The sequence below is a fragment of the Asparagus officinalis genome, chromosome 9 (genome assembly GCF_001876935.1).
Source record: "Asparagus officinalis chromosome 9, Aspof.V1, whole genome shotgun sequence".
Classification (NCBI taxonomy): domain Eukaryota; kingdom Viridiplantae; phylum Streptophyta; class Magnoliopsida; order Asparagales; family Asparagaceae; genus Asparagus; species Asparagus officinalis.
In genome coordinates this window covers 7,598,315-7,606,549 of record NC_033802.1, presented here as the reverse complement: position 1 = coordinate 7,606,549, position 8,235 = coordinate 7,598,315, and the positions used below count along the sequence as shown (strand labels likewise).

At 42.6% G+C, this 8,235-nt stretch overlaps 1 pseudogene; it reads left to right on the top strand.

Moving 5' to 3' along the window:
- On the top strand, window positions 4,292–7,773 carry LOC109824191 (annotated as a pseudogene).

Genomic DNA, 8,235 nt, shown 5'->3' with positions numbered 1-8,235 from the left:
TGTGTTGACAGTGGCGGCACGAGGAATTTGGGCAAATAAAGATGGTCCTTTAAGATAGTTTTGCAATGAAAACATTTTGAAATAATGTTGGTGCTATAGCTAATTTCCAAATGAAGCTAGAGTTGTTCGTAAATGAAACCATCACAAGTCCTAGTGGTGAACGAAGGGGACATCTGCTTCAATGCGCAACACGGATAACTTATGAGTTAAGGTTGACAAATTAACGTGGAAACCGAGCCTTCCATTTTATTGTTCATTTTCTAAAACTAAGTCTAGGCATACTATATCAGTCTAATTAGTTCATATAGTTGACCTTATGAAAGTTACAATCTAGGGTTTATTGTGGATAGATCCCATGTAACGTAGCCCAATTCGTATGGACCCTAGTTGACTTGTAGTTCTACTGTTAATTGTAGTTAGACTCCCAGAGTGATTTTTTTTTTTTTTTTTACTCTTTTACCTCAAACGAAAGAGGTTAAAAAGAAGGAGAAATAGACCCATGAGGGTAAAAAGAGTACAAAAAATGTCCCTCAAGAGTCAAGTGTCTATCAATAGAAACCACATGCATTAATGACGTTTCTTGTAGCCCTATTCGTCCACCACGTGAATACGATGGACAAAATTGAAATTTGGCTTCATGCTCTGAGAAAAGACCACCTCTTAAATCTTCTTACTCTTCAATGCTCCTAGGGCTGTCCATCCGGGCCGGCCCGGCCCGGCCCGGCCCGGAAAACCGGGCCCGGGCCGGGCAAAAGAACCAACAAGGCGAGCAGAATCGTCGTAACCTGGTTAATCTGGAAGATGAGGATACAAATGCTCAGAATGGCCGGAACTTTTGAAGAATTCTTTATCGAATATATCCCTCGTCTCCAGAACGCTTATGCAGATGCACTGGCGGCACTAGCAGTATCACTGGCACAGCCTCCCGAAGCTGAGCTGTTAGTCACAGTACGGACGCATCAACTCTGCATACCCATATACAGTAGGGATATTGAAGAGGAAGATGACGGAAACGTAAACGCCAAGGAGGTGAATTAAACCCAAATTGGGTCTGAGTCCCGAGATTGGCGTTTTCCCATCATTGACTACGTCCAGTTGCCAGAGGACGTAAAAGAAAGGAAATCAATTCGCCGAAGAGCGCCAAGATTCTTTTATAATGCCGAGACCCATACGTTATACCGTAGGGGATACGATGGTTTATTACTCCGATGCCTTTCGAACAAAGAAGCAGAAGAAGTTCTTAAGGAAGCACACGCAGGAGAATGTGGTGCACATCAGCCCGGTCCTAAACTGTATGATCGCATCAGAAGGATGGGATACTATTGGCCCACAATGGTTCGTGACGCGATCGAGTACGCCCGACAGTGTCATGCTTGCCAAATACATGCAAATTATATGCATCAACCGCCAGAGCAGTTGCACACGTCAACCACGTCTTGGCCGTTCGAGACTTGGGGCATGGACATAGTCGGTCCTATTTTTCCCCCTTCAGTCAAAGGTGATCGGTTCATCCTCGCGATCACAGATTATTTCTCAAAGTGGGCTGAAGCGATTCCGCTTAGAGAAGTGAAGACGAACAACGTCATCAATTTCATCAAGCATCATGTCATTTACCGACACGGCGTGCCAAGAAGGATCATTCATGACAACGGTCCACAGTTCATAAGCAATGCCTTCGTCAGATTCTGCGACAAGTTCAAAATCGAAGATGTTTCGTCGACAGCTTACTACCCCGCTGCGAACGGATTAGCTGAAGCGTTTAACAAGACGATCATTAAGATCCTGTCCAAGCTCGTGAAGACCAATAAACGAGACTGGGACGATAAACTCGGTGAAGCACTCTGGGCTTATCGCACCACCATACGCACGCCTACGGGAGCTACCCCGTATTCGCTGGTATACGGATGTGAAGCTGTGCTACCGCTGGAAATTCAGATTCCGTCCCTTCGGATCGCCCTCGCAACGGAGATGACGACGGAGGAACAACATCAGAAGCGTCTCGAAGAGCTCGAGAGGCTGGATGAAAAGCGTTTGGAGGCTCAACAACACATCGAGTTTTACCAAGCCAGGATGTCAAGGGCTTTTAACAAAAGAGTCCGACAGAGAAGCTTCAAGGAAGGAGATCTGGTCCTCGCTGCTCGCCGACCAATAATTCTCACCTCCAAGAAGAAAGGTAAATTCGAACCCAAATGGGAAGGACCGTTTGTAATAGACACAGTCTATTCAAACGGCGCATATCGCCTGATTACTCAAGAGGGCGCCAGGCAATTAATGCCAATAAATGGGAAGTTCCTGAAAAAGTACTATCCCTAGTACATTCAGGATAACTCATTTACCGGGAAGTTCCTCGAAGAATATTACACTTAATATTCTAGAGGATAACCCAAAATCATTGTCACCACCAAAATCCCTCACTGATCAATTTCAATTGACAGTGAGTCCACCAAAAATGTTTTTCTGGCCCTCTTGATTCTCTCCATGAACAAGAGGTCCACTTTCAGTTCGGAGTCCCTTTTCGATAAACGAAAGAACTCCTTCCCTTTTTCTCTTTGGTTAAACCTTGTTCATGGTTATAACCGGAGTTGAAAATTTCACTTCGATAAACGAAGAACTCATCTTCAGTTTAGATAACCCATCCTATAAAAGGCAAGTTTATCTAAATTTTCCAGATTCTCGGAGTGGACACCCCACTTCTAGTTTCTTCTTCGCTGGAAATAGAATATAAAATTCTTCCTTTCCAGAATCAGGGAATAGAATATAAAATTCTTCCTTCCTTGTCTGTTGGGTTCGCCTTCACCCTAAAAGAAGACCGGGAAATAGAATATAAAATTCTTCCTTTCCCGCACCAACCTTTTCTAAGAATCTATCAATCTAGGATTCATCCTAGGAAGTTTATCCCGAATCCTAAGCAGGGATAAGTCTGCGCCTAACACGCGCTGCCGGTTTAGTCTTTTTCCGCACAAAAAGACACCAGAGTCTGATTCTGGGGTATTTTATCCTGAAACCTAAGCAAGGATAAGTCTGCGCTTAACCTGCGCTGCCGGTTAGTTCTTAACCGTTAAAAAGAACACCCGTCCACATATTCAACATTGTGGCAGGTCGTCATTAATAACACCAAAATCCATGCCTTACACGCATGGGGAATGTCATCCTGAATCCTAAGAAGGGATATGCCGACGCCTAACACGCGTCGCCGGTTTAGTCTTTCGCCGTAGAAAAAGACACCAGAAGACCAGTCTGGGGTATTTTATCCCGAAACCTAAGTAGGGATAAAGTCAACACCTAACACGTGTTGCCGGGTAGCCTATTCCCGTAACAATGGCGAAGTCTATGTATTCGACATCATAGCACGAAGTCTAAGAGAATTCATTCTCTTAGCACAACGTTACATGCGAACGGAGTTAGACAATCCGCATGCTAGCCCGACTCAAACGGTAGTCGGTAAAGGCTAATCAAACCCGTTGAAGGCTGGGGGTTAGCCAAAAATCCTAAAGTCAACACCTAACACGTGTCGCCGGGTAGCCTATTCCCGTAACAATGGCGAAGTCTATGTATTCGACATCATAGCACGAAGTCTAAGGGAGTTCATTCCCTTAGCACAACGTTACATGCGGAACGGATTCCGACAATCCGCATGCTAGCCCGACTCAAACGGTAGTCGGTAAAGGCTAATCAAACCCGTTGAAGGCTGGGGGTTAGCCAAAAATCCTAAAGTCAACACCTAACACGTGTCGCCGGGTAGCCTATTCCCGTAACAATGGCGAAGTCTATGTATTCGACATCATAGCACGAAGTCTAAGGGAGTTCATTCCCTTAGCACAACGTTACATGCGGAACGGATTCCGACAATCCGCATGCTAGCCCGACTCAAACGGTAGTCGGTAAAGGCTAATCAAACCCGTTGAAGGCTGGGGGTTAGCCGAATCACTCATCAAATTTTTTTCTATACGGCGCCTAAATATTCCAAGCAACATTTTGTCCTTGGTCAATATTAGAGTCTCAATTCTTGACCCGATTATAACCATGGCAATTATGTCCACGAACTAAGTTTCCAACCCATCCCGTTCTATTTAAGCAGAGCTCACGAGCACGATACGGCGCCTAAATATTCCAAGCAACATTTTGTCCTTGGTCAATATTAGAGTCTCAATTCTTGACCCGATTATAACCATGGCAATTATGTCCACGAACTAAGTTTCCAACCCATCCCGTTCTATTTAGAATCACTCATCAAATTTTTTTCTATACGGCGCCTAAATATTCCAAGCAACATTTTGTCCTTGGTCAATATTAGAGTCTCAATTCTTGACCCGATTATAACCATGGCAATTATGTCCACGAACTAAGTTTCCAACCCATCCCGTTCTATTTAAGCAGAGCTCACGAGCACGACCTCCATCACATCGAGTCCCTCTCGATCCATCCATCAACATGAAGTTTCTCCATTTTGTTCTTCTTCTTCTTCTTCCTCCCCTTACGGGCTTGGTGTCTTCTACCTCTTGCAATTTTCCATCTGTCTTCAATTTCGGCGACTCGAACTCGGACGCCGGCGGGCTCTCAGCCACATTGCCACATTCGGGCCAGTTCCTCCGCCTTATGGCGAGACGTTCTTTCACATGCCTGCAGGCAGGTACTCTGACGGTCGCCTCATCATCGACTTCATCGGTAAGTAAATGTTATTCGTACGTGCACCTCGTAGTATCACTATTTTGAGCTTACTGTCCCTCTAGTTTTGTTGTCGCAGATAAACCCCCTCCATTATATTTTTGGACTCCTTTACCCTTAGTTGCGGATAAACCCCCTTACAGTTTTCACTCATTTGTAAAAAGACCACTTCTTTCTGGTGGGAATAGACCCTCTATAGTTTTACTTGTTGCAAACAGACCTTTAAAGTATTGGCTCTAACCATTTGTTGCTGATAGGGGTGAGCATGGTTCGGTTCAAACCGAAAAAACCGACCGAACCGACCCGAACCGACCCGGAAAAAGCGGTTTTATGAGTAAGGCGGTTCGGGTCGGGTTGATAATTTTTCAAACCGACCCGAACCGAACCAACCGAATATATTTGTGCCTTTGATTTGTGGGTTTATTGTTGTGTTCGATCACCATGAATAGCAGTTGTAGGGAATTGATTCATACATAACCAATGTTCTAATGAGTCAGCTCTTTTTTTTGTCTCCACAAAGACCAAAGTCAAAGCTTGCTACACAAAGACAAAGCAAGTCCGTTACTTAAAAAATTACAACGTTAGAGTCTAGTATTTAATCCAAAAGGATAAGTTGCTTTACTTAAAAACAGTATACATACATGAGCAAGAATAATAAATTGAAGTGAAGTTAAAAAACAAATACATGCCCCCACCCAAAAAAAAAAAAACAACTTTTTGAATTTTTAAAAGGTTAGAAAAAACAATAGCAATTGAGTGTACATCCTTACCAATAGAATTATAAAGTGTCTATCTGCCTCATCAAACATCTTTAACGATTTCAAGAGTAAAAAAAAATTCTCTCAAGAGGTCTACTCACAATAAGTAGAACTACATGGGTCTATTCGCAATAAACAAAACCACAGAGGATCTCTTGGTAATTAGATGATACCATGGAGGGTGTGTTAGCAATTAACCCTTGTCAATGTCAAAAAAACAAGTTTCTCTTTCTTCGGAGGGAAAAGAGTAAAAAAAACCATACACTGTAAAGTCTGCGCGCAACGACAAAACCAGAGGGTTATTAAGTAAATTAACAGCAATACTACAGGGAGCCTATCCGCAAATAATAGTTCTGTATTTATCTCTTACCGAGTGTTTCCATATTTTAGCGGAGAGCTTGGGATTACCTTATCTCAGCGCATATCTGGACTCATTGGGTGCTAATTTTAGCCGTGGAGCTAACTTTGCGACCGCAGCATCGACCATTATTGACCAGAACGTAACGTTGTCAGAGGGCGGATACAGTCCTTTCTCGTTGAGAGTGCAACTCAAAGAGTTCTTGCAGTTCAAGCAGAGATCACAGTTAATCTACAGCCGAGGCAAGCGTACTATACTTTTAATCATGACCGTCTATTATTTAATGAACGATCGTTAATTATATGTTTAATCGTAATCGCTATAACTATGTTGCCCGTATATTAACGAATAATTATTTTTTTTGCATAATATTTAGGAGGTGTTTTCAAGGGCTTGATGCCCAAGGAGGAGTACTTCTCTAAAGCTCTGTATACGGTAGATATTGGACAGAATGATCTGACTGCAGGCTATTTTTCCAACAAGTCTGAAGAGGACTTCATACCAAACGCAATGATGGAGTTTTCAAGGGTGATCAAGGTAAATACTATATGTACAGTGTGCACTTCATATCTCTATAAAGGAATTGTAGAATTAATACATCAACAATCAATGGAAGCCCTCAAGTCCTTGCTTTCTATTTAGGGGTAAATCAGCAGGTCGTAGATTTGATGGGCAAACTTGCAAGTATGATAAATCTGAGTTATTATAATATATAATATATATATAATTTATATTAAAGACCCTTCTTAACTTTGGATTCAGATCCTCTTTATCAACAAAAAGCTGGAGAGGCCATACTTTTGAATTCCAACTGTTCATTAATTAGTTGTTTTGTGTGAAAAAACATAGTTAAATCTAGAAACAATTATAATCATCCACTGCTGAACAATAATAAACGATTGTAATCAAAGCAATCATTCCTCTCTATTACTTTTTTGATAGCGAAGAGGATCCAATCCCTTAATTTTAATCGATCCATGTTTGGCGTGCAGATCTGTATATGAAAATGGCGGAAGAAATTTCTGGATCCACAACACCGGTCCCCTCGGCTGCCTTCCCTATGTTCTCCTCAGAGGAGCTACGGAGTTCGACTCAGCAGGATGTGCAATTCGCTTCAACAAGCTAGCTCACAAAGATTCAGCAGGTAGGCTCAAGGCTGCAATGGAAACAGTGGTTGGGCTCAGAAGAGAGCTCCCTCTTGCTAGCTTCACTTACGTTGACATCTACTCTGTCAAGTATTTGCTCATAAGTCAGGCTCAAAAGTATGGTAATATGCTTCTTCTAACTCAAAAGCATGCATCGGTTTCAAGTCATTGAACTCATCATACATCAAATTGGTGCATGTTGTTAAATTAGTTGACTTGGAAACTCTGCGTCCTTTCTTTGTAGCACTTAAATTACTGACTGGTTGGAAAATTATGCTAGTCTACTTCACATGAACTGGACAAAATGTGTTAGTTTGAGCAAATAATTACGTGATTTGATTTTTTTTTTCCGATAAATCCAGGGTTTGAGAAGCCACTTGCAGCATGCTGTGGATATGGAGGCGGAGCTTACAACTTCGACTTCAACGTCAGGTGTGGGGACACCGGCAGCGTCGACGGCCGCGAGGTTTTGCTTGGAAAGTCGTGTGAGGATCCGTCAAAGCGAATTATTTGGGATGGGATTCATTACACTGAGGCTGCTAACAGATGGGTTTTCGGTCAGATTTCTGGCGGGAAATTCTCTGATCCTCCCAACTCTTTGAAAATGGCATGCCACCGCTAACACGCGTGGTGAATAGTTCGAGGGCTTTTCTGTAATCGTGCTGAGTTAGAAACTAAATAGCACGTAACAAATCTGTGTTAATTAGTCTTTTTCGTCTTTTAATCCTTCTCTTTTGATCAGACCCTGAATTACAAATGTTTGGAAAAGCTCAATTGTTAGTCCTCCGAATGGTCGCCTGTTGATGCAATGAAAGCAGAGGGCGCGCGGCAACAACGGGGATGTCTTGAGTACTCGGTCTTTATCAAATATTTCGTCAAAAAATTCCATTTAGAAAATTGTGACCATCAAGAATTGAATTTAAATTATTCTAATATCATGTCTGTTGATGTTAATAATCAAACATGTAATATAATGAGGGTGAGGTTGATTAGGGGCCGCTAACTTCTCTGAATATATGGTTTTGAGTTGAGTAGCTTCAGCCTGCACAAATAGCAATTCGTGAGAGGACGAGGGCTGGTTCCCTCATTATTCCTCCGACGATCAAGTCAGGTTATGGACTTGAGTGGGAAAATGATGAACTGCGTGAGTTCTATAGTGTGGTGCATAGTACTGATATTTATAGTGGTAGAGAAAGGGGTAGAATGGTAATCTCGGCCTAGTACAGGATGGCGGTAAACGAGTATGACATGTCGGCTACGTCAGCACCTACTTTACAGGTGTCGGTCGACGAGTGGAGGAGAGGTCACC